At 36.1% G+C, this 22,668-nt stretch overlaps 1 protein-coding gene across 5 annotated transcripts in view; it reads left to right on the top strand.

Moving 5' to 3' along the window:
• Src64B (Tyrosine-protein kinase Src64B) overlaps positions 1 to 22,668 on the top strand; it is a 41,664-nt gene that overhangs the window by 7,941 nt on the left and 11,055 nt on the right. For all 5 annotated transcript variants that reach the window (XM_020960267.2, XM_086833574.1, XM_086833575.1 and 2 more), the window contains one exon: positions 7,131 to 7,162. The gene's annotated coding sequence lies outside the window, so the exon portion shown is untranslated. The remainder of the gene's footprint in view (positions 1 to 7,130; positions 7,163 to 22,668) is intronic.

Here is a 22,668-nt window from a genome sequence, read left to right as displayed (position 1 = left end):
CTTTGTCGATGCGTTCAACCGAAAAATAAATATTGCTGGATATGAATTCCTTTTATGATCGCGATTGGACCACATAACGAACTAATTTTGTGTATAAATTGTGGCTGGAAAAACGATTGAATTGCTCTTAACATGAAATATATAGGGTATTAAACATTTTCATAAAGTAAGAACATTTATTTGTAATATTTCTCTTTATATAAATAGTTTACTCTAGAAATTTAAATATTTGATCCTATATTTTACCTATAATTCATTGATATCCTACAATTTTCATAGAATAAATCCCTAAGAAATGATTCATTCATAAAAAATTGAGTTTCTAAGCACGTTTATAATTACTTTGCGTCAATTAAGTCACTCACTCGGTCAGTAGACCAAATTTTTAATGACTGTCACACACGTATCTATAAGAAACTGCAGCTGCAACTTAAGCTCGACCCAATTTGAGGGCTTAAGTTACTCATCCAAAAACTTATAGGATGACACTAAAATAAGTGCTCTGCTTCACCGACTTAATGAAAACTTTTTAATTACAAGGATCAGGACAATAAAAGTTTATGAGGCGAAAAGCTCTGACTCCCTCTCTGTAATTTCTAGCAAATAAATACCAAAGCGTGGCAAAAACTAATAAAACTGAACTTAACTCTCAGCTGGCTTCCAACTATCGTTATATGTAAAAAAAAAAAGAGGAGAAAAATCAAACAGACAAGAAAATCTAGTTGAAGTTGAACTATTTAATGTGTGCGGCAAAAACTTGGCTAATCCCTTCAAAACGAACAAATAAAAGAGGCGCCAATAAATACAGAAAGATGAGACTGTTGCGCTTATATTGGGTTTTTTGGCACAAAGTTTTGTAAATATTTTCAGAGCAGCCAAAGAGGGGCATTGGGAGGAACTTTTGGTTATTCCCGGTGACAGGCTAGCGAAATAGCAAATCGATTTCCAAATGCAACCCCTCAGTTGCCTGCAGGGGCTAATATTCAAATGAAATTCCCGTGCATTGAACCCAAATCAGGAGTACAAGGTGTGAATTTGCCTGCCATCCAAGGAGCAGAGGAGCTGTGGAGGAAGCACAGGACCTTTGGTGCTGTGGCAGGATGTGAATTGGTTGGCAGGAAACAGCTTCGAGCCAGCAGCCAGATAAATATAAACACGAAAGTGGAGCAGGCAAAGCTGTAGCCGCAATAACTGTCTTGGGAGATACAATTCCCCTAAAGCAAACCGAGTTCACACTGGTATCGAAGAGTTTTCCTATATTTAATGGAATCTTTCTTTAAATTCTAATTACAAAAATAATTGAAAACAAGGAGTACAATGAAAATTTTGGTGCATAAAAATATTTGTTTAATATTTACCATTTAAAAAATATATTTTTAAATATTGTATAGAAGGGATTATTTAGACGCTTTTCTTGTAGGGATCAAGCTCCTTACTTAAGAGTCTATTTATACGATAGTATCCCAAAATCAAGACTTGAGAATTTCTAGGCACCAAATCACAGTTTTTTTGTATATTTGTATTTGTATATTGAATTTAAAAAGATTTCAATAGCAAAACAAATGTATTTTGAGATATTCGTATATTTATTCCTCAATAACATATAATTTGTTTCGAATTGAAGTTAATATATATTTTTAGAAATATAAAAGATATAATTAGGATGTTTAAATTAGTTAGTAAACATTTTCTGATTGAATATCTTATATTCCAGTGTAGTTTGCAAAAAGGGGTCGTTGAAGCAAAGTGTGGCTCCCAAGGAGATTCGATGCAAAGGCATTTCCAGGATGGCAGCAAATAAAGCAAATGCTCGGGATGCTTGCAACCCTTCACCCAACCAGTTTTCCTTCCACTCTCTTCCTGGTAATTCCCCAAACGCTCGGGAAACTTGACAACTTCACATTTCTGGGAGGTCTTAGACCAACTCACACAAACACCACCCACACACACACACACACACATGCTTTCACTCAGATTCCGCACTGAAAACCTTCAAATGAAATTAAAAAGTTTAACTTTTAACTTTTGAAAAGAGAGGAGCAGAGTGCAAAAATACCTTCTGTGCGTTAGACAACCCCTAACTTACATCTCAGTTTCTCTTCATTTTCTTTATGAAGTTCTAGAGATTTTTCCTTCAGTGACGTTGGGACATTAGCCAGCTACTTTTTTGGAGAGGGGAAAAGTTCCTTTGAGTCCTGCAATTTTGGAGTGGGTGTGTCTATGTGTGTGGAATAGTTGGTGAGATGCCCCTTTTGGATGGCATAATGTTTGTAATTAGTCACAACTGCCAGGAATCTCTAGATAAATGTGCAAAACAGGGTCATATAAGCAGCTTAAGAGAAACGTATCAAGAGCTCTTGAATAAGCATTTCCCTAGATAGTACTAGTTGCTGCATTATTAATCCGTGGAATTAACCCAAAGACAGTTTATTATGATACGTACTAGACATTGAATTCGTTCTCTCTTAAAATTGATATAGTTTTTCTAACATTTTCTTTTTGCAGTCTTTTAATCATTCTAAAAGGCTTCCACAAATATTTTTCTTTTCTGACAAATATTTATCTGTGCAATTTTCTTTAGCTGTGCAACCATTCATAAAGTTTTCTGCTTATTTAAGCACTATTTCCATTTGCTTGACTATTTATTTCAACACGTGAATTCTTCGTGACAAATACGTGATATATATTGTTGTACCTCATCAGGCATAACATGCGCGACATGAAGGTATATGTATATATATATATATAAGTATATAGTTTGAAAATGCGCTTTGTGGGGGAGAGGATTTAGGTAGGAAAATACCAGACGAGGGTGATACTCCAAGGGAGTGGATGGAGTTGTTCCTTTGGGGACAAGTACAAATGCTCCTAACATATTTCATGCTGAAAGGAAACCCCAACAAGCAGCAGAAAAAAATATATATAGAGAAAAACACCAAACAATGGAAAACAGATTTGTTTTGCTTTGATTGTTTCTATGGCAAAGTTTTTGATGGAATTTTTTGATTTTCACAGCTTAGTAAGTTGCGCTGATTTAATCTTTTGCTTTTTTACGACAGTTTGTTTTTGTTTGCAGTAAATAAAGCTTAAGATACAATATATCTTGACATTAGTTCTAGAAAAGTGCAATAGTAGTATATTCTAGCTATCATTTTGAATTTAATTGCTACTGCAATTATCACATCCGAAATCTAGACCAGTTTTTTGTGCAGTACTTCCGCCAATGAGGTACCAATTTGTCTTTATTTTTTTTTTAGCTCAACTCGAGTTATATATCTTTACAACAGGCCGCCTCAATTGAATGAGTTTTGTTCGTCGAAAAAGCCTGACAAAATGTCACGCTGCGATTGTGCCGATAGCAAAATCTCGTTCTCATTTTCAATTGGGCAGGCAGCAGAAGCAGAATATTCTATGGAAAATCCCTCAATCCCTTCCTCCGAGATTTCCCTTCCATTTGCCGCTGCATTGCGCCGGAGCTTCTTTTGTCTCAAGTGCATTGCAGTTGGAATTGTGTCTAGAGTGGGCTGTGCACTCGACGCAAAAGGCAGCAGAAGCAGCAGCAGAAGCAAAAAAATCACCAAATCACCCCAAAAGCCGAAACTGAACTGAAATGCAATGAAATGAGTGGAAAAGAATTGAATTGAAGGCAGAGCTAGCTTCTCCCCAAGCGCAATGCACTTTGCTGATTATTATTGCAGTTTTTTTTTAGTGACGCAGCTGTAATCAATTTGACATAGATTTTTTGTTAAAATCAATATATGGGTTTGTCACGAGCTTGACGTTGACCAGGGCTAGGGGCCACTCAATATTCCCCCTCAATTAACACACACACAAAGGGATCTCAAATTTAGTTTAAATCTTCTCTGTTTGGTCAGCAAACAAACAATCAAACAAGCAAACATTTCCTTCTCTGCAAAAAGGAAATTGTTTGTTTTCTCTTTTTTTAGTTCCCCCCCCCCAAGTTGTATTTTTTATCATTGAATTTGGGTCTTGTCTCGCATTTCTGAAATATTTCTTCTAAATTGCATTTTATTCTTTTATTCGCTGCTAAGATAATTTTCAAATACTGTAGTCTTTCGTGTGGTCTATCAGAAAATATTTTCCCACATTTGCATTGATTGTACGAGGCAGCAGCTGTGCAGCCGGCGAAATGTTCACATGTCCATATTGCATGTTTGAAGCGAACTCCTGCTTTTTGCCACCATGCCACATAAATTGCATTTTTAGGCAGGCCAAAACATGTTGCTTTCGTTGTTTATGGGGAGGAATTGGATTCGATGTTGTTTAGTTGTATGTTTTTATTTTGTTTTTGGTTTGGTTTGGGTTGGATCGATGGAGTAGAGAGGTGAATAATACTCTAAACTATATTTTATGCTAAAAATATATGTTTTTAAATATTTTATTTTATTAATTTTCATTAAATTTTTGCTATTTTTGAAAGGATCTATCACGTAATCGCGGATCATAAAGTTTTTTCTGAATAAAAATCACAAATCAATATTTTTAATTTACAAAATCAATATTTTGACCTTGAAGTATCGTTATTTTATACGATTTGAAAATGTTTTGTATTTGATCAAAATCGAAATATTTTACAAATTATATAAATGTTTTATATATCTCCAGTTAGTTTATTCTTTTGACCAAAATGGATCAATTCTAAATAAAAATCTGGCAGAGTATACAAACTTCGGTTAGCTGAAATTAGGTTTTTTTTTTGTTTTTCTGATATCATCCAGCCTTTTAAATTATTTGTTTACTCATAACGTAATTTCTTAAATGTTTATGTATTTCCTTACCTTCTTAACATCTTAAAAATATTTTATTTAATATATTTTTCCTTTAATTTAGTTGTAAATATTTTCTTCAGTGCATAAACTACGCTTTTAATTTGATTTTTTTCTCGCCGCCATATAACAACTCTCTTGAGACTCTCTTATCTGGTCAACACTCGAGTTTTGCTTTGATTCATTTGCGGTTTTTGTTTGGAGTGATGCAAACGCAAATGTTTGCTTTGCAACTGATAAATCTAGTTGATGGGAAAGTTCTATCATGGTTACGAGGGGATTGTGATTATAGTTTCTATCTAAAGGCACGTGATATTTACAAACTAAAAACATTTTAAATTTATTAATCGGAGTCTTATTTTCGAGGTTAAACTGCAAAGAAAGTGATATGAAAATGATTGTATAAGTTAAATAAATACTATCAGGGAAATATAAGAACTATATTTAAATATTAATATTATTGTTTGCTAAATACAGATGATAAAAATCTTAGATTAAGCCAGGGGGTCTTGTTATATTTTATTTCCTATTTAAGATCTTGAATTGTTTTTACACTTTTTGTTTTAATTTCATTTTATGCTATCTCTAAGTACTCGGATCTAAAATAAACACGAGAAGTGTGTACATGACCCTCGTCGGTTGAATGCTTCTATATTATTTTTATTTTTATTTGGGGCGTACCTCTTCAAAACGGAGCCAGAGAGATGTACAGAAAACGAGGGACAGCTGCTGGAAAATATGGAAAAAGAGAGGCTAAGGCTCAGCTGACTGATGGTTGAAAACCGAAAGTGATACATCTGCTGTTTGGTCTAACGAGCCGAGTGCCGCCTGTTAGGGTCACAGGCCCCTCGCGCTAAAAGTAACCACCTTTTGCAGGGTGCCAAGGAAAATAAGAAAATGCCTTCAAGGCTCGAGGTGAAATCCACACACACATCCTGCGACCGAGACTGTTCTCGCTTTGACTTTCGTAAGCAGGTCACGTGAGCACGAAAAAAAAATAAATAGGAAAAAAAGGATAAAAACGAGGGGAGCCGCTGACAAAGGGAAATCTTGGCAAATTCGTCGTAGGGGTGGTCGTCCTGCAAATGCGATTGCCCCAAAGAAAATGGGGGGCGTCATTGTCCCTACTCCATCGCCGCCCACTGCGTAAAATAAAATACAGAACAAATTCGCATATACTTTTATTTTTCGTTTCCTTTTTTGCCCTGCTTTAGCGCATTTCCTTGGCCGTTTGTCGCTTCTGGCCGACAATTGTTTCAACGTGTTTGAAATATCTTAGCCAAAAAGCTCAGGGTCTGGGTCTGGTTTATGCCCCTCGGTTTGTTTAGTTTTGCTTTTAGTGCCTTTTTGTTTTAATGCATATATATAAATAAATATATATATTTATAATCATTCGTCCGATGTCTGATTTTGTGCATATTAAAATGAAGTTTCTGCCGGGGTTTTATATTATATATACGAGAAATGCTCTTATACATACAAACATAAAATCAATATTTGCTCCGCGTCGCCGTCGTCATTTCCCATTCATTCTCTGGTGTTGCGTCTTTTTGATACCAATTTATTTTTGGGGAGTACTAAGGAGAGTTTATAAATAATCTTTATTGTTTGAAAAAATATTAAAATATTTTAGGCATATTTAAAATGAATTTTATTAATTTATACCCGTTTCAAGTATTGATTCTATCAATATTTAAATGAAAATTGAACAATAACGACTTTCATATGAATGACTATTAAGATTTAAGATTGTTTTTACTTATTTGAAAGGGAATATGATATAGAAACATAAGGAAAGTGATTGTTTCTATTAAAATAAATACGAAAGGCTATTAAGAATTGAGTTTGTTCTTAAATCAAAAGGAATGTAATCTTGATATAGATTGAAAAATGATGTTTGCGTATAAAATATAAAAATTAAAGGTAATACGATTTAGGAACAGAGAAATATTGGAATATTATCAATATTGACTATGCTTATCTTATTCTTCCTTTCTAAATACTGGGTATTTCCCTGTTTATTATAATGGTTTGTGATTATATTTTAATTCCTCCTTTATTTGTGCTCCCTGTTTGCCCCGAAAGCAGTCAGTCAGAATGAAAATCAAAAACAGAAACTGAAACAGAGACAGTCAGAGTCAGAGTCAGAGTCAAAGTCAGACAGCAGCTGATAAGCCGCGATGCGGATGTGAAAATGTTCATGGGAAAAAGAGGCCCAGAAATAAACACATTTACTCCCTTATAAATATATATATTTTCATATACCAATATTTGTAAGAATGTGTTGAAATATGTATATTAACTATATATAATTGACCCCTATATCTTTTATTTTCATTTCAGGTTGCGATAACCAACGTTGACCGGAATCAAAGGTGAGCAGAAACATGAAAACCTAATGGAAATGGTGTACATTTTTTCCAACCATTTTTCCATGTTTGTTTTTCTTTTTTCTTTGCGGGTTTTCCTTTTCTTTCTGAAGAGTGCCAAGTTTTTGTCACTTGGCCCCCGGCGATTTTGAACTTGTTCCACTTTGGCAGCGGGAATTTTTGTGTGGGAGGAAGCTTTATCTTTGCATTCATCTAGTCTGCCAATAGACTGCGGTTCTATTCTACTCTCTAGGCGTAGATAAAACGCCAAAATTGTTCCTTTTGAGTTTTGTCTTTTTTTGCTTGCCAGCTGTGCTCAATTCTCTTGGAAAAAATTAAAGAAAAAAAATAAACGAAAAACCTGATGCTGGAATATAGCAGATACTCGAATGAACAAACGGCTTGCTCCAGTTCTTGAAGTGGAGTCCAAAACGAGTTTTTCGGCACTTGCCCGACCGCTAATCCCCGCCTCTTAAATGCCTATATAGTATACGTAAATCATTAGAGTTGAGTTAGGTCTGGTTTTCTAGTTGATAGTTGGTTGGCCAGGCTAAGTTAAAGCTAAGAAAGAAACGCATAAAACAAGAAAGCCTCTAGGCCTCAAATACCCCAAGGTTTGTTTTTATTTTATTTTATTATTTTTTTCCAGCTAGCAGATGTTGACTTTTTAAGCATTTCGCATATGTGTGTGTGTGTATTTTCTTTATGACCGCATAAAATCCGTTATTATATCTCTTGACATGTTCCCCAAACTGGTAATAAATTTACTGAGCATATCCACAACATCTAACAGCTAATTGACCGATCTAAACGATTTCGTTTGAAGGCTAAAATGGAAACATAAAACTAAATCACTAGAAGAGCTATATTTTCAAAGTTAATGGCTTAAAGTTCGTTTGTATATAAAAAACACACTAAAGAATAAAGTTTTGCTAAAAGCCAAATAGAAGTTGAAATGCTTTTTGCAAATAACAGTGAGTTTTATAAGCTCTTTAAAATATCTAAGGCTAAATACTACAATTACAAGAACTTTCTGTTTTAAAGTGAATTTCTTTATAAGCTATTTTGTTTTATTTTAGTTGAAAACTTATATAGCCTGTTATTTGTAGCTTTTGTATATTCAATTACTCTGAAATTTATAGAGCTTATTTTATAATAGTTTTCTCTTTTTCAAAATAAGACTTTTAGAGTGTTTGTTTTATCTGTTTTTTTTTTTGTCGGATTTCGTTGGATAAATTGAATTAACATGTTGCCTGCGAGCCACACGCAATGCAGCTGTCAAGTCCGGTCTGGCTTTAGCTTTTTGGCTTTTTGTGATATAGCCAATTTGTACACGGGAAGGGAAAATTCATTGATGCATTGCCACTGGCCATGTATTACCCCTTCAATCCCTTTTCGGCTTTCCCGTGATGCATTCCTTGGATCTTTTGTTGTTTAATGTGAAAACGTGTTCCAATCACCTGGGCCATATGCTGGCTACAAAGATGGGGGATAGCTGCAGACAATTGCAGTCAAAGTAATAGGAAATTATGTTTAGTTGAAAAAAGTCTTAGAGTCTTATTTGTGTTTACTTTAAAATGTTGAGAATTTTTGGTACCTATGACTAAACATTTATTAACCAATATATTATACAAAATAATATTTATAAGGGCTAAATCGACATTAATTTATATACTTTTAATTAATTAATATATTATCATTATAAAATAAAGGAAATGTCACTCAAAGTATGCCAGATTTTTAATTTTTTATAACTTTGTGGGGTATCCTAATTTGGGTTAGAAGCTGGTAACACTGTGAAGAAGACATTTCCGACCTGTAAAATTATCTATGTTTTTGATCAGCATCAAAAGTCAAGTTATTTAGCCATATTCATAAGAAATAAATATACCAATCTCATTTAAAATTTTCTACAAATTAAAATTGAGTATGCAGATTTAGATATCTTTCCAAATTGAAAATATTGCTTTATTGACTTATGAGATTCTTAAACTAAACACAAAGTTCATACAAAAATATCGATAAATATTGAATATTTTAACCTATGATCGATTTCCGATTCGATCCTATTCTTCAAATGCAAAAGGCAAGGGTATACAAACTTCGGCCTCTCTCGATGTTAGTTTCCCTTTTGGTTTGAAATGCATTTATTGGTATTATTTTGGTCTTCCCAAAGTTAGTTTCCTTTTTTGTTTTAAATGCATTTAATGTTATTATTACGATTATATATTTTTGACCTTTGGTGTACAAAAGGTAGATGGATGAATGACACACGCGACAAGTAGCCAAGCGCATCTGTTGGGGTTTTGCCTTTGCCTTGCTTTTTGTGAGGGGGCCAAGGGGGCTGGGGCAACCCTTCAATGCCGCCTAGACAAGCCCTCGGCACGTATGGTGTATCCGATTTCATGACTAATTATAAGGGAACCGAGCCAGCAGCAGCGGGTAAGGCGAGAAGGTTAAGCGCCTTCCTTCAATGGAATTATGCGGATTATATTTTTGTTCTTGACTGTGTTTTCGTACGCCCTGCCACTGGGCGAGGCCAATTTCTGTTGCCTTTTCGCCTTTTTGGTCATTAATGAAGTAATGGAGCTGGTCGCCACGCCATCCAACCATCCAGCCAGCCAGCTGTCTTTGGGGATCCGAAAAGGGTGAAGCCCCGGATTCGTTATTTGGTTTCATGCATAAAATAGCTGCACATAAGTGCAAGCTGCAGGCAAGTGCAGCATGAAATGCTGATGAAAATTTAATGAAATTGCATTGGAGCCTGAGAAGCAGAGGAGCCGCAGCATATCCTCATACCATTTTATTTTTATTTATTTTTTTTTCTGGCCCTCTCTGCCCCAGTTGTGGGATGAAATGCAATTTTGCACGGCTAGTTTTTAGAGTGGCAAAATGGAGAAATATAAACACACCGCAACACTCTTTCATTTTAATAGGTGTAAAAGCCTTAAGTTTATGAAATTATGTTGCCAGGCACTGGGAAAGTATTGTAAATTATCATAAAATAATTCAAATAAGAGAGCAGGTAGCAGAAGAACACAAGTTAGAATTGGTATAAGTACCTTTATTTAAAATATAATCGAGATTTTATTTTGTGATTAAGAAATAAATAAATTGAGAACTAAAGAAAAAGTTAATACGGAATTGAGGGGTATTTTGTACACGTTCCTTGATATAGTACTTCGAAAATACGTCCTCTCTTTTTATTATTTTCCTTCTAATTGACCTTAAAATTGTTCTTGCAAGATTTAGATATATACAAACAGTATGCTAAGTAATATATATTATAATTTATCAAGTAAATATTCCTTAGATTTTGTTAGTGTATCTTTAAATTCAAACTTACACTCTTATATTATGTATCCGCAGTGTAAAATCAGTTGCCTTGGCAAGCTGTTGCATAAATCAACTTCACCTGCGAACGAACGCTCTCTCGGTGTGTGCAGGTATTTGTTTTTAGTTTTTTTTTTTTTACCTGGGTGCGTGTGTTTGTGTTTTAGATAACTCAGCGTTAAGCGCCCGCTTGAAACTATGTCAAGCCTTCCCGGACACATAGATATACATATATGCTATATACATACATATTTTCCAGTATATATCTACAACACTAATGCCGGCATTAACCCCCACAGCTGCTGTTGCACCCGAAGTGGCAGCTTCTGATGCTCCCAGCTCCTCGTGTGTGCTCTATAAAATATTTGTTTAAACTTGCACTACTCGCACCCACCTCTATCTCCAAACACACAACACACACACAGATATTTTCTGGTGTTGATAAGCACACTTTCCTCGCCCGCCTCTTGAGGCAACGCAATGGGTAATCACAACTTAAATGAGTAGTTTAATTTTGTTCAAGTGTAGAGTGCCGAGAGATGCATCGTCTCTTGAGAAGGGAGCACCACAGAGAGACATTAGCAGTCGAGGCAATCATTTTCCCTTCACTTGAAAAAATAAACTTCAAAGGCAATTATTTGATTACTTAGGAACAATAGTTTTGAGATTGAAAACAATTCTAGGGAATTGTGGAGAAAATCAAATTTGCCGAGTTGCATAAATGATTTTTCTGTTATTAATCTGTTAAAGTTAGCAATATTGTCAGGAATCAGCTTTAAGCTTGGTCTGACTCAATAATTTCTTTTCTCTTTACGCTGAACTTATTAAATATTTATACATTTATTATAGTGTAATGAATATTTAAGGCATTTAAACCACAGTGCTTAAAGGTAGCAAAATATTTTCCTATGTGCTTGATGTTTTTATAACCTCCAGTTTATATACACACTCGGAGGTATTGTTAATGTATTTTTCCTGCCAGTGTTTTTGAGAAGATATAGAGTCAGAGACGACTCGCTTTATGACCAACCCGAGTAGCAGGTTAAAACTGCTGTTTATTGTATACCTCTAAATTGTTGTTTATGTCTGCATTCAGACAGCAACTGCAGTTGCAACAGCCAACTGCAACTGCAACTGCAGCAGCATTAGCAGAGGTAGCAAACATCAGTCGGAGGCTCGTCAAGAACCTGACAATTTGCGCTTGTCTCCTCGTCTGTGATTGTGTGTTGTGCAAAAGAAGTTTGCTGTAGTGGCACTGGCAGTAGCAATAAAAGTGCTAAAAAGTTTCATGCCCCCAGACTGCATCCTGTTGTCAAGTCCTGCTTGGTGCTGGTGCTGCGCCCACAGACAAATTTTTAATCTTTTAAAACTGAGCTGCATTGTTGCCGAGTCTCCTCCTCAGAGTGCTGCATTTGAAGAGTTTTGCCAGGGAAAGAGTGGAAGTCCACCACCAAGAATCAGTACCGCCAGTTCCTCCTTCTCGGCTGTGTCCTTGCATATTCCTGGGGCCTAATGAGAGCATTATAACTTTGTGACAAACTTTGTTATTGTGGATGCGGGCGATGCTAATGAGAAAAGGAGTTTTCACCAGCTACAAAAAAAGAGGAAAAGAAAATTGTATTCATTAAATGTGAAATATGGTTAAAATTCTCTTGAACGGACAGCTAGAGGTTCTAGGGTTTTAGCCAGAAATTTGGGTATCTGTTAAAACAGAAATGAATTTTAACAAATTAAAACTACTTAGCGTATTTTGCTTTTAAACTAACACAAAACAATAGCAACAGTAATAATATAATATTTAATGATAACAACCGAATGACTTCAAGAAATACTGTTTAAATTCAAAAGAGTTCAACATATTTTATGATGATAAGAATAAAGTAATATACGGAGAAACCATTCTCAAGATATTCAGAATTCTCTTGAATTGACAATAAAGCTTATGGGGTTTTATTCAAAGATTAGGCATGCAATCTTTGAACTTATAACTTATACATATGTATATAACTTTTACAAGAACATTCTTATTCAGATTTAAGGGTGGTTTTTCTTGTGTATATTAAACAATGACAATGACTTGTATTTTTTAGCGCATTTCCAGTCCATTTAAGGGAATTTGGTTGTACTTAGTTAAAGAATTTGCTTTTGGTTTCCTTTTTGTGCTTCCCCTTTTTTGTGTTTTGTTTTGTCTGCTTTCTTTCATTTCTTTCGTTTCATTCATAATTTCTGTCGCATATATGTAACTGCGGGGGTTGCTTGGAGTGTTTTGCCAGGATGTATCTGATATGTCCCCGGGGGGTGTTATGAGGTTGGTGGGCTTTCTCCACCGGCAACTTTGTCGCGTTGTCAAGCCTTTGTGGCTGTTTTCTATTTATGTTATGTTATGCTACAGCTACTGCTACCTGACTGGGACACCCCCCGATTTGGCCGCCATTCTGTCCGATGTCTGCTGTCTGGTGCAGGGTATATACATATACATACCTCCCCCCATAGATCCAAAACAAAACCCAATCCCCACCATTTGCCACCACCAAGAATGTCTGCACACTCAGCCAGAAATGACATCAGTGGCAGCCTGGAGCTTTAGACTGCATCGTGTTGAGTAGGAAATTAAATACTCGAGTCGGATGTTTGGGGAAATTTCCGTTTTCAACTGAAAGTCTGTTAAAATTTGCCTGTCTGACAAAGTGCTCGAAATGTTCTAAGGTATATTTACCTCTTCGCCTCCCTCGAAATTGCTGCTGGCTATTCAAATTGCATATTTGGCTTAATTCCCATTTATTTATGGTCGACCAGAGACTTTCGCTATCAACTTGGCTCACTGGTTGGCTTTTCTCTTCAACTCTCACCCCTATATCCTTTTTTTCCTTTATTACGACCCATTCAATTAGTCTGGCTCTAATGACATTTAGCCCGGCTCCCATGGTAATCCCCCTCATGGTCGGCTTCGGTTGCTGCTGCACTTTTGCCCCAATTTCCTTGGACTGCCCTCCCCGGTTTGTGCCTCATTCCCCTTGCCTCAATTTGCGTTTGTTGCACTGCGCCAAAATTGCAATGGAAGCGATATATAAGGCAACAAGGCTTTGCAGCCTCATTTCGTTTATAATTTTTGTTGTTGTTCTGCTCTTGGGATTTTTATAGGGTATTTGGGGAGAGTAAGGAGTATGAATGTTTGATTTGGGAATATATAATAATAATATTAATTTAAGTAATGTCAATACGGGTCATTGAAAACTCATAGAGATCTAGGGATCTATACAAGATATTGTAATAAATTTTAAGATCTTTGGGTACATTATAAATGAATAATAATACTTCTTGTTCTAATAATATTAAAGTTATCTGTTGAAATTGAAAGATCTCTGGATCTATGAGACATATATGAAGACATTTTGGGATGAAAGATGGTATAGTTCTTAGGTATATTTTAACAGGAAATCATACTGCTTGATCTTCCAACTAGTATTCTGGTTATCACAGATTTTGATATATACATAAACTATTGAAATTTGGGACACAAGCTTTTATGCTACTCAGGTATATTTAGAAAAACATACTCCAATTGAACAATAATACAGTTCTTTAACAAATTTCTAAGAACTCATTGATCTCGGGATCTATATAAGCTATTGCAATTAATTTTGGTATGTAAACTTATGTATTGTAGAGTATTTTATAGTCGGGAATCTCTTTCCTCATGTTTTTTTCTTTTCCAATTTTTTGAACACTCTTGTTGCCTGCACAGTTTGTTGCTGTTGCGTGTAACATTTTTGCATCTCCCCTCGCTGCACCCTCGTTACAAATGTCACAAATGTGGAGCACGTCATGTGTTTTTTGTGCATGCAAATGCATCCGAACACGTTCAGACTGAGAACGAGAGAAAATAAGGAGACTCATTTCTCCCCAATTCTCGATCGCGATTGTTGCCCACATGCCGAGCCGTGTTATATGTATACTTTGTAAGTTTTATTTTTCTTTTTGGTAAACGAGGGGGGCGTGACATTACATTTTTGGTAATTTGTCTTGTTGATTTCAATGTGCGATAAGTTCCTTCCAGCGGAGCACGGAGCTGTTGACTGGCGATGGGGAAATGTGTCTTCACATGTCTTGGAAAAGCAAGTGAAAAATTGTGCTCTTTAAAAATAGGAACTTAGGGAGGATTTAACGTTTTTGGAAGTATTAAACTATTGCTTTGTAAGAAATGCAATAGTTTTATGGATACTATTTTAAAGTGGAAGAAAGAAGTGATGTTTAAAGGTAGATATATATATTATATAAAGTAGTAGAGACAAAATATCGGACCAGAAATTCTGTGGTACCAATCTTTTTACTAAAATTCCACCTAAAGTAACTAAAAAAAAAACAGAAAGATGTTAAACTTGTAAAAGGAAAAGTATATTAGAGTATATTAATTTCAAAATAGTTTAACACTTGGTTGTAAAAATTAGCTTTGTTTTTCCCTTTTCTATCTATTTATATCTTTTACGAGATTTCCGCCTATATTTTAAAGGCCTTTCTAAATACGGAAAATGGGGGTTTCCTCTTCCAACCATCGTTTCATAGTTGTGTGGGTCACCTCTACAATGAAATCGATAGGGAGCTGAAAACCTGGAACCAGAAGTGCGATAAGCGAAGCCAACTCCTCCACAGACCATTAACTGCACTCTATCGATATTCATTTGTACATTTCACTTTTTGTATTTACTGTATTTTTTGGGGTTTTGGGGTCAACTAACGACTCTCCGAGCGTTTAAATTGTGTGTCTGTCCGATAAGGGGTCGCATCTGCTGCCGCTTCTGTTCCAGCTTTTATGGCGATAACACGCGGGCCCAGTTTAAGGCCTTAATGGCTTATCAGGCAGAGTCGGCCCTGCTCTCTGCCCGTCTGATTCCTACACCTCTGGTGTGGAAATCCCGCGCTTGACCCAATTGGTGGTGCTACGGGGGAGAAAGAGAAACCCACACACATGAGAAATGGCCTGCCAATGGCTACAAGATATCGAATTTGGGAAAAAACTTTGAGTAATTGCTGCACTCCAGCTCCAGAGCTCCAACTTCAGAAAGAAAGAAAAATCGAACCCGCAGATGAGATCCAAAAATAGTTTCCATTTAATGACTTGAAATGCCACCTCAGAGTTGCTTAAATCGATATTTAAATTTGGGTTTTATTTATATTTCAACCGCGTTAAAGAAACATAAACTGAATTTAGTTAGCCACTTCAAGCTCAATTTCTTATTACAAATATAAGAAAAAGGTCAAACCAATTAAGGGTATCAACAGGAACAGGATATCCTTGTTGCTTATGGATTATTTCCACAAACATTGCTCTGCTAATTTATGGATTATTTATTTAATAATTTGTTTTTTTCATTCACTTTGGTCGGCTCTTTACCCATACCATAACCGATGGAAAGTTGCGTGTGGCATTGAGCTGATGGCATCAGGATACGAACGTTAATGCCCCATTCTGTTGCTGTTGCTGTTGCTATCGGTGTCGTCATGGCCATCGACGTTGGTAACAGCAGCGACTTCTTGACTGGGATTTTGGTTCCACTTAACTGGTCACTGTCGGCCTTTTTAGCCTTTTTTAGCCAGGCGGTGACGGGCCAACAAAAAGCGTGTAAATATTGCCACCTCGCCGCGTCGTTCTGGCGCCGTATCGCCATTTCCCGGAGCGCTGTAATTTGCCACGTCCTTCGTTCGTCATCCTTTATCCTTCATCCTGGGTGCTCGTGGGTGTTATGGCTGCCTTCTAATCGCGTACAAATATTGTTTTAATATTGCAGTCCGCCACATTGAAGCTTTCTTTAGTCGCAGTCCCGGTCACTCCCTCACTTTTCCACTGCCATTTTAACCTGCAATTAAGTTTCTTCATGGCTATGAAAAGGGAGTTGCTTTTCCTGCTCCTGCTCCTTCTGCTCGCGTTATTGTTGACTAAAATTACTGTTGTTTGTAGTGCCAACAATTGCAACTATTACATGTTCCGACGGTTTTGTTGAGGAAGGACGGTGGCAAGGACCATAACAATTGGAGGTTCTGTTGCTGGCACAAGTTTGTGCGGGTTGATAAGAAGTCACTGCAGTTTTTTTTTTTAATTCAGGGAAATGCTTGTATAAAGAGCTGTGTATTTTTATAAAAGACCCTTTTTTCCTTCCTTATTTTAATGGTGATTAAATACTAAAGTTTGCAATGAAAACCCTTTCTTTTTTATTCTTTAATGTTCTTATAAAGTTACTCCAGGTTTTAATTAAAACTGAGTTTACCAGGGTACTTAAGTTTCTTAAATTTGAATTTAAACCTGGTGTTTAGTGTTATTCAGAGGTATACAATTATCCTGCTCGAAGGACCAAAATCCTAACTGTTGCCTTTAAAAATCATTGAAGTTGCAATTACAATTTACTTTAATTATACCTTAGGTGCAATGCAGTCCCTGTAAGGATTTATTTATTTTTTTAATTACCCCATAAAATCGTAGTTAAATATATTTCGCAACCAATTAGTTTCCTTGGCTAGAGAGAGAAAGAGAAAGAGGCCGAGTCCTAGAAACGTCATCTATGGCATGTCTGACCTGACCGACCGGTCAGAATTTTATTACTGGCCGCCCTCGGCGTGTCGAGTTCACATTTTTCTTCAGTTACTCGATTTCGTCATCGTTCATCACATTCAACGCCCCCCTGTTTTTTTTCGCTAACTCGTTTTCCGCATTTTCCACCCATTTTTTCATGATTTTCCTTCCAGTTTTTTTTTTGTTGCTCTTATGGCACGCAACGGGCAAAGCTCCTGAACCGAACGTTGCCCCGCCTCAATCCTGCCTTCTTTTCCTCGTCGTATATATTTCTTGTTGCTTTATTTTCCTTTCCTGCTGTTGTTTCTCACACGGTAATTAGATTTCTGGGTTATATTTTTCGTTGTTGGGAAAATTCATCCAATTCCTTTGACAAGCGCTTGTTTATTTAGCGGGCTAATTACGAGTCTGTTTCCGTTTCCCCCCTTTTTGCATCTCGCTCTTAATAAAAATCATAACTTTTAACTTCTTGTCACATACAAATATTTCATTAAAATAAACGCGAATAAGCCACAGGACTGTCTGTCTGTCTGTCTGTGTGGCATCCAGCGACCTCAGGCATCGGGAGGAGGTGGGAACCCATTAAAGTAATGAGCTCATCTCGTGATGTTGTAACACCCCCATTCCTGCGTTCTGCCTTTTCGCTGTTTGCCTTGGGTTATGTTTTGAACGGGGACTGGTCTTACCGCCCCCGTGGAGGTTGACAAACCCAACCGCAGGCCACCACAGGACTCCCCATCATCATTATCATCATCATCATCAGCATCATTGGAGGCAAGTGTTATGCGCTCTGATCACGCATCACTTCCGGTTTGCTCGTATTCTTCCTTCAGACAGCCTCCTTTTATAAAATTGCAGTGGTTATTATGGTTATCTATTCGAATTCGGGTACTCTATAAAGTTAATGATCTTATTTGTGCGTAAATATGAAGATGTTCAAAGGTAAATGAAATTTACTTTAAAATTCAGTCAAAGTTTTATAATAAATATTAAAATATATTGACATAATTCAAAGAAGATTAGTATTATTTCAAGGTTAAATATGTACAAGAAAACGTTCCTATTCTTTTAAAATAAATAAATTACAACTTTAGCTTATTAAAGTTGGCTTTAACCTATATAACCTATGACTCTGTTATTCAGCTCTAATACTTATTTTTTTAATTTTTAAAGTAGAGTATTCAAAGTTTCGGTCTTGGAAGAAAAGAATTTTCATTTCTCCTTTTTTTTTTTTAATGTTTTTCTTGCATTTTTTTAAATTTTTAAAGTAGAGTATCCAAAGTTTCGGTCTTGAAAGAAAAGAATTTTCATTTCTGCTTTTTTATTAACGTTTTTCTTGCTTTCCTTTTTCATAACCCACACGTCGACAGACAGCAACAAAATTGCGTGAAATTGTGCGTTACAAGCAGGTCACGCCCCTCGATCCGCCCCTGGACAAAACACGTTCTCTTGGCTCCTCCTTCAATTTTTTTTGCCCACCCCAACGTGCACTCCTTAACCCTTCGCCCCCCAGCTGGGAATCAGTGGAAACTACTGGCGCCAGCAAATAAATCTGCAAATCTGAACTAACCGAACCCCAAAAGGGGAATACCCTACAGTGAGCTTGAGGCAACTCAAACCCTGGGGGATACCCTACTTTGGGTCTTGGTTTAATGCATGGCCTGGCCTAGATTATGACGGATTTAAAAGGATTTATTTTGGGTGGGAAAATGAAAATGAGATTTCATTGGGTGGATTTCTCAGATATATGTATAAATATATTTTTGCAGGGAGCACAGACCCATAAAGGTTGCTTTTTATTGGCTTTGCAAAAACTTTTGCATTTCCTTGTGATTATATCTTTCCCGCTGTTTTTTTTTGTAATTATTTGCTGGGGAAATACGTGACTATTTTATAATTACACAGACCAGAAACACTCCCTTCCTTCCCATGCAGTCCCTTTTTGTTACTGCTTCTAGGGCTCCCTCCTCTATAATTCTATATATAACTTTAATCTCCATATGGCAGCGGCTGCTCACGCCATCTGATTGATTTTTGTCACATGAACTTGTCAGACTGGCCCTGAAGTCGGTCAATATATACAAAACCATATTAATACATCTACACTGGAGGAAAAGGAAAATATATATCATGGAGGATATGTAAATATTGTTGGGAATTTCACAGAACATAAAAATGACAACGGATAATTGAAATATATAAATATTTGGTGTGAAAATACTTATTAATAGAGTGTAGTATAGTATACTAGAGTATATTTAAAAGACTCTTAGATGATATTAGAAATGGTATTACTTTCTGTGACTATATAAAATATACTTCAATTTTCCTTCGACTATTCAATCAATTCTCTAGGTGCATTGTAGGGGAGACCTTCCATTACCCTGGCTTATTATGATTATTGCTTTCAGTTCATTTGTTTAATGGTCTCGGAGGCAGAGGACGAGAATCGTAACAGTGCCAGTGTCCGAGACCCTCAGAAATAGAATCTGTCGAAGAGATCTGTTACGCGTCAAGTATTCCAGGGAGTTGGTAATAGATACTTGCATAAATAAATTGATTGGTCTTGGTCGGTGTCCCTTATAACTGTGCTGTCAACTTCCCTTTTTGCTGGCGGAATAAATTAGCTTAATTTATTTGCCCGTTCATTAACTTGTTCTTAATTTGGGTATCAGAGGACAGAGTTAAATTAATTCTCTGACTTCCAAGAAGTCATTTCCTGTGAACTGATCATCTCCGTGATATAACAGAATATTTAAATGGAATTAAGTGATGTTATTTTTTGTTATTAATGATGGGCTTTTGTTTTAAATTGCATTCAATTTGTAATTGGTTACAAAAAATTACACTTGTCTGATTAACAATTTCATTTACGTTGTATTTAATAATATGTATGTGTATTTGATTGTGAAACTCCATTTTTTTAATAATACAAATTGCTTTTATTTATTCTTTTTTTCGAGAGCTTTTCCCTTGATGTATTATTTATGACTCTATAGATATGAGGTTATATGTATAAAAATTGATATTTATATTTATTTTGCCGCTGAGAAAAACTTTACGGAACGTGTGAATATAACCAAGTTTGATATATATTTATGCCTTCATTTATTTATTGCACTCGCTCTAACGTAAAGCTTCATGTAATATTAAAGCGTCAAAGGACGGGTAAAATGCAATGTTTTATGCAACAAATTCAATTTCGATGTCACGTCACCGTCAGCTGGGGAATGTTTTATTTAATCTTTATGGATGGACCACCACCAAGAAGAAGCCTGCCATCTAGGGATGAATAAATCGACAATTTATTGTGTTCTTCATTACTTAGCTGAAGGAAATTTCATTGGCACAATATTTCCGCACCAACAGATGTCAGTGTGCCTTTATTTTATACATCACTTAAGGAGAATGGGGTATATTCATTGAATTGAATTTGGAATAGGGATGCTATTTAAAGGGGTTTTAAGAAATTTGTTTTATTGTTCTTATGGATCTTATTATAAAATATAAAATTCTTTAAAAGGCATAGTATGTATTAAATTGGATGACGAAAGTTACAAAAAAGGATTTCAAACTACTTAAAAAGTAGTCTAAGGGAATTCTACAAAAATGTACTTTGAAATAAACACAATAAACTCCGCAATACTGATTATTTTTACCATTTTATTCATTCATATTTAAAGAATGTAAGATAATTTCCCTGAAACCCGGGTATCACATAGTCGGGTCCTCTGATTAGTGCTCTCTTTTTGTTTTGTGTAATTCTTTTTGTGGGACTAATCGATAGCACGTGACGTTTAAAGGTGAACGACTGTGACACTGTGGGTTGAACGCACAGATAAGACAAAAGAGGAAAATTGGTGGAGGAAAACTGGGGGCATTTTTGGGGGCGGTATGAAAAGCCTGGCATCCACACGGCAACAGGATGACTACGAGGACGTCACACAAATTGACTTTTTAAGTAGGCAACAATGTGGCTACAGCTGACGAAGGACGCAGGACGCAGGACGAAGCGAAGGCAGTCAGGCTGCGGCAAACCCAGTATAATAATAATGGAGAGCAATAAAAAAAATGTGGGCGAAACAGAACCATTGCCATTTCCATTTTTCAACCCAGAAAACCACCCGAAGACGTTCTACATTTTCATATCAACTCCTCTATTTCGGTGTGTGTCTGTGCGTTTGTGGGGGCCTGTCATCGGGAAATGACGGCATTACGGCATTTACAGTTAATGCCTTTATGTCCTCAAGGATTTGGCCTGACATGCGGTCGGTTCCTGCCTCCAACCCCCAACCCCCAACCCCCCTGGGGGAATCAAATTCTTTTGCATAATATTTGATTTTATTAGACAGAGGAAGACATTGTCGCAACTATATATTTGATTGTTTTTTTCTTTCCTTGGGTACATTGTTAATTTGACAAAAATGTAGTTCAAATGCTTTGTGGGGATGTGCTCGGGGAGGAATCAGGAAGAAAGTAGAAAGTATGATTATGTGCGCTATTTTATTTTATTTTACAAAATTAATAATGATTTGGTTAAAAATTATATAGAGGAGGTTTCACATTTTCAATTACGAAAAATAAGGGTAATATGTATTCAAAGAATGCAATCATAAAGTATTTTACTTCATCAACATTTAAAATAAACCATTTATATGCTAATTTCAGTATTTGATTTGTGGATTTGATAAATTCTTTCCATTTTGACAAGCATAAATTGACCCACTTTCAACATGAATTCATTTAACTATTTAACTATTCAAAAGTCAAGTTGGATAGTATTCGAATTTATAATATGCACTTACTCTACCTTCACAATCTTCTAAATTTCTAATAATATTCTAACATCTGGATTTATGGACATTTTATGTCCAATTCCCATCTTGACACACTTTATACACTCGGAATCATAAATGCCATATTTTCACATTCGTGTTGCCGTCTTTCGGGCGCATTCAAAGCCGCAATATCCAATTAAGTATTTATTTAGTTTTGTCAACTTCAACAATGGAAATTCATTGCTTGTGTGCATCAACACACCAACACAACACATGACCCGCTTTTCCCCCCAAAAAGTAAACTAGAAAATTACATTTTCATGTCACAGAGAGAGACAGACAGACACACATACAGAATATACTCCCTCGCACACCGTATCGCTTGTCAGCGATGGAAAACCGAGAATTTCACTGCTTCTCGTTTACTGGCCATCAACCCATCAACTATGATATATCGTATACATTCGTATATATGTGTCTACCTATTTTTTTCGATTCCAACTTTTGCACCCTCACCCTTTTTGGCCAGGAATCCCCAATCAACCATTTGCATTGAGCTTTTCATATGGATGTGTGAGTGTGTGAGTTTTGGTCCTCGTGTGTTGGGGTTATAAATCGCTCATGTCTGCGGCAAGGTCTCTATAGGCAGACAATGCGCCACCTGTCGTCCTGGGAATAAAATGTATCGAAATGGGAATAATATTCAAAAGAAAAGAGTGTGCGCGATTTTATATCATGTCTATAAACTCTTAACCAAAAATAATTAATACAAATGGGTGAAAATTTAACCCAGAAAAAAAGTGTTTAGTTTATTATGGGACATAGATTTAGGATGT

Source organism: Drosophila serrata, unplaced genomic scaffold, assembly GCF_035046125.1.
Source record: "Drosophila serrata isolate PLE 108 unplaced genomic scaffold, ASM3504612v1 contig_272, whole genome shotgun sequence".
NCBI classification, from domain to species: Eukaryota; Metazoa; Arthropoda; class Insecta; order Diptera; family Drosophilidae; genus Drosophila; species Drosophila serrata.
The sequence above is the reverse complement of the archived record's forward strand: the minus strand, read 5'-3'. Positions and strand labels throughout refer to the sequence as shown.